A 5287-nucleotide genomic window follows, 5' to 3' on the forward strand; every position below is an offset into this window, starting at 1 on the left:
ATAAATCAGAAAAGTCTGTCTTGTAACCAGTCCTCTTCAAACAAGTAAAGTCTGCCCATTTTGTGCCGTAGATTTTGTGTCTATGCCTAGTATTTAAACAAAATCATAATTTAAACGACTTCTTTCCTTCATTCACTTTGGAAATTTGGAATTGCAGCAAATCGAATTTTGGCAGGGAACAAAAATAGATCAATTAAACTAAATAAGTCTTCTTCCCATTAAATAAATTAAAAAAGTCTGTCTTGTAACCAGTCCTTTTCAAACAAGTAAAGTCTGCCCATTTTGTGCCGTCGATTTTGTGTTAATGCCTAGTATTTATACAAAATCATAATTTAAAGGACTTCATTCCTTCATTCACTTTGGAAATTTGGAATTGCAGCACATCAAATTTTGCCTGGGAAGAAAAGTAGATTAAATAAATTTAATAAGTCTTACTACTTCCCATTAAATAAATTAAATACGTCTTACTTGTTCCCACTCCTTTTCAAAACAGTAGTTTAAAACGAGGGCCCTTCACTCAATCTTTAACCTCAACCCCGCACGTTGTGTTGTATCTGTGAATGTTGGTTGTGGCCAAATGATAGTTTTCTTTCATTCGTTTAGGTTCCAAGAAAACTTGATGTAACTCTACTTTTAACTGCCGTTTCAGATAAGCGGGTATTACGTCGCAGTCAAATGCCGCGGATATGACGTAATTGCCCGAACCTCCGCCAAAATTCAAATCTGTTGGCGCGATGGCCGTGAGCCACTGAGCAGCGACGATTATCAACAGAAATATCTTTATTTTCTGCTTGCAACTGGACCGTCTAGAGCGTACACGGTAAGTAACACTCATTGTGTTTAAGGAGATTTACGTTTGTAATAGCAGAAGTGTAGCCGCGTTGCGTTGTACGTGTGAAAATTGGTCGAGGCGAAATGTTAATGTTTAATTTCATTCCTTTAGGTTCCATGGTGTTTGTTGGCTGCAAGTTTTCCACTGCAAGAAGAGGCTCGTATCATTGACCAGGAGCGAGCTACAATGGTGAGTAGCCATAACATTTATGTTAAACACTTCCTATTTCATGTCTAACAGTACTTGATTTAACAAATAACCATAAATAAATACAGTGTGGGCACTGAAGTTAACATATGTGATTATACTGCCTAATCTGTCACGGAGTAGATTGTTGCAAAGTAATATAAGATCCAAAGTTGTAATTCAGAATAGTTTTCAAAAGAAGGCCATTAGAATTATATACAAGTCTGATTACCCTGAACAAGCTATTAATTAAATCACAAATTCTTCAATTCAAAGATTTGGTAGATTATCAGACAAATAATGTCTAACAGTAATTGATTTAACACATCACGATAAGTAGATTGAGTGTGGGCACTCTCAAGTTAACATATGTGATTATACTGCCTAATCTGTTACAGAGTATGTTGTTGCCAAGTAATGTAGAATAGATCCAAAGTAGTAATCCAGAATAGTTTTGAAGAGGCCATTAGAATGATAAACAAATCTGATTACCTTGAACATAATAACAAGCTAAGTGTTTAATATGTCCTATGAAGTCAAAATTGGGCACCATCATGTGGTGAAATTTGGAATTGCATCACATCCAATTTTGCCTGGGAACAAACAGATTACATAAATCTTAGTTTTGAATAAGCCACTCCTTCTCAAACAAGTAAACTCTGCCCATTTTGCGCAGTAGATGTTCTGTTAATATCTAGTATTTATACAAAGTCATAATTTAAATTGCTTTCAACCTTCATTCATCGGTTCAACCAACATTACTCGCTCTTATTACCAACTTGTATTGATTTAACTAAGCGTTTAATACTTCCTATCAGGTCTCAAATCGAGATTTGGCAAAATACAATTTCAGCAAATCCAATTTTGCCAGGGAACAAAAATAGATTAAATAAACTAAATAAGTCCTCTTCCCATTAAATAAATCAGAAAAGTCTGTCTTGTAACCAGTCCTCTTCAAACAAGTAAAGTCTGCCCATTTTGTGCCGTAGATTTTGTGTCTATGCCTAGTATTTAAACAAAATCATAATTTAAACGACTTCTTTCCTTCATTCACTTTGGAAATTTGGAATTGCAGCAAATCGAATTTTGGCAGGGAACAAAAATAGATCAATTAAACTAAATAAGTCTTCTTCCCATTAAATAAATTAAAAAAGTCTGTCTTGTAACCAGTCCTTTTCAAACAAGTAAAGTCTGCCCATTTTGTGCCGTCGATTTTGTGTTAATGCCTAGTATTTATACAAAATCATAATTTAAAGGACTTCATTCCTTCATTCACTTTGGAAATTTGGAATTGCAGCACATCAAATTTTGCCTGGGAAGAAAAGTAGATTAAATAAATTTAATAAGTCTTACTACTTCCCATTAAATAAATTAAATACGTCTTACTTGTTCCCACTCCTTTTCAAAACAGTAGTTTAAAACGAGGGCCCTTCACTCAATCTTTAACCCCAACCCCGCACGTTGTGTTGTATCTGTGAATGTTGGTTGTGGCCAAATGATAGTTTTCTTTCATTCGTTTAGGTTCCAAGAAAACTTGATGTAACTCTACTTTTAACTGCCGTTTCAGATAAGCGGGTATTACGTCGCAGTCATGTGCCGTGGATATGACGTAATTGCCCGAACCTCCGCCAAAATTCAAATCTGTTGGCGCGATGGCCGTGAGCCACTGAGCAGCGACGATTATCAACAGAAATATCTTTATTTTCTGCTTGCAACTGGACCGTCTAGAGCGTACACGGTAAGTAACACTCATTGTGTTTAAGGAGATTTACGTTTGTAATAGCAGAAGTGTAGCCGCGTTGCGTTGTACGTGTGAAAATTGGTCGAGGCGAAATGTTAATGTTTAATTTCATTCCTTTAGGTTCCACGGTGTTTGTTGGCTGCAAGTTTTCCACTGCAAGAAGAGGCTCGTATCATTGACCAGGAGCGAGCTACAATGGTGAGTAGCCATAACATTTATGTTAAACACTTCCTATTTCATGTCTAACAGTACTTGATTTAACAAATAACCATAAATAAATACAGTGTGGGCACTGAAGTTAACATATGTGATTATACTGCCTAATCTGTCACGGAGTAGATTGTTGCAAAGTAATATAAGATCCAAAGTTGTAATTCAGAATAGTTTTCAAAAGAAGGCCATTAGAATTATATACAAGTCTGATTACCCTTAACATAACAACAAGCTATTAATTAAATCACAAATTCTTCAATTCAAAGATTTGGTAGATTATCAGACAAATAATGTCTAACAGTAATTGATTTAAAACATCACGATAAGTAGATTGAGTGTGGGCACTCTCAAGTTAACAGATATGATTATACTGCCTAATCTGTTACAGAGTATGTTGTTGCCAAGTAATGTAGAATAGATCCAAAGTAGTAATCCAGAATAGTTTTGAAGAGGCCATTAGAATAATAAACAAATCTGATTACCTTGAACATAATAACAAGCTAAGTGTTTAATATGTCCTATGAAGTCAAAATTGGGCACCATCATGTGGTGAAATTTGGAATTGCATCACATCCAATTTTGCCTGGGAACAAACAGATTAAATAAATCTTAGTTTTGAATAAGCCACTCCTTCTCAAACAAGTAAACTCTGCCCATTTCGCGCAGTAGATGTTCTGTTAATATCTAGTATTTATACAAAGTCATAATTTAAATTGCTTTCAACCTTCATTCATCGGTTCAACCAACATTACTCGCTCTTATTACCAACTTGTATTGATTTAACTAAGCGTTTAATACTTCCTATCAGGTCTCAAGGCAAGATTTGGCAAAATACAATTTCAGCAAATCCAATTTTGCCAGGGAACAAAAATAGATTAAATAAACTAAATAAGTCTTCTTCCCATTAAATAAATCAGAAAAGTCTGTCTTGTAACCAGTCCTCTTCAAACAAGTAAAGTCTGCCCATTTTGTGCCGTAGATTTTGTGTCTATGCCTAGTATTTAAACAAAATCATAATTTAAACGACTTCTTTCCTTCATTCACTTTGGAAATTTGGAATTGCAGCAAATCGAATTTTGGCAGGGAACAAAAATAGATCAATTAAACTAAATAAGTCTTCTTCCCATTAAATAAATTAAAAAAGTCTGTCTTGTAACCAGTCCTTTTCAAACAAGTAAAGTCTGCCCATTTTGTGCCGTCGATTTTGTGTTAATGCCTAGTATTTATACAAAATCATAATTTAAAGGACTTCATTCCTTCATTCACTTTGGAAATTTGGAATTGCAGCACATCAAATTTTGCCTGGGAAGAAAAGTAGATTAAATAAATTTAATAAGTCTTACTACTTCCCATTAAATAAATTAAATACGTCTTACTTGTTCCCACTCCTTTACAAAAAAGTAGTTTAAAACGAGGTCCCTTCACTCAACCTTTAACCCTATTTATTCACCTTCTAGGCTAAGTGTTAAAGGCTAAGTGTTAAAGGCTAAGTGTTAAAGGCTAAGTGTTAGAGGCTAAGTGCCAGAGGCTAGGCGCCAGAGGCGAGTTTTTGTGGGCTGAAGTTTTAGTGGGGTTAGTGTGAATACAATCCAAAAGAATACAACAGAATACAATACAATAGAATATAATACATAGATTAAATTCAATAGCTCTTACTACTTCCCATTAAATAAATTAAATACGTCTTACTTGTTCCCAATCCTTTTCAAAAAAGTAGTTTAAAACGAGGGCCCTGCACTCAACCTTTAACCTCAACCCCGCACGTCACATTGTGTTGTATCTGTGAATGTTGGTTGTGGCCAAATGATAGTTTTCTTTCATTCGTTTAGGTTCCACGGTGTTTGTTGGCTATGTTTTCCACTGTCAGAAGGATGAAAATACAAAGTACAACGCTTGGACGTGGGCGAAGACGTCACCGGTGAGTCCTTCCTTCCTATTTATTTACCTTCTAGATGCTAGAGGCTAAGTGTTAGAGGCTAAGTGTTAGAGGCTAAGTGTTAAACACAATACGAACAACACAACGATACTGCACTGAAAAACACGATACCGCACTGAGAAACACGATACCGCACTGAACAACACGATACCGCACTGAACAACACCATGCCGCACTGAACACCATGCCACACTGAACAACACCATCCCGCACTGAACAACACCATGCCGCACTAAACAACACCATGCCGCACTGAACAACACCATGCCTCACTGAACGACACCATGCCGCACTGAAAGACACCATGCCGCACTGAACGACACCATGCCGCACTGAAAGACACCATCCCGCACTGAACACCATGCCGCACTGAACAACA

At 36.1% G+C, this 5287-nt stretch overlaps 1 long non-coding RNA gene across 1 annotated transcript; it reads left to right on the plus strand.

Annotated features, from left to right (window-relative positions):
* The first annotated feature begins 657 nt into the window (after positions 1–657).
* LOC148390196 (uncharacterized) lies at positions 658–2645 on the plus strand. The gene is made up of 3 exons (XR_015861177.1): positions 658–820; positions 944–1021; positions 2586–2645. It is a non-coding gene; the product is annotated as an uncharacterized LOC148390196 (long non-coding RNA).
* The last annotated feature ends 2642 nt before the right edge of the window (positions 2646–5287 follow it).

Source organism: Syngnathus floridae, chromosome 11, assembly GCF_059516105.1.
Source record: "Syngnathus floridae isolate MCC-2025c chromosome 11, RoL_Sflo_1.0, whole genome shotgun sequence".
Classification (NCBI taxonomy): domain Eukaryota; kingdom Metazoa; phylum Chordata; class Actinopteri; order Syngnathiformes; family Syngnathidae; genus Syngnathus; species Syngnathus floridae.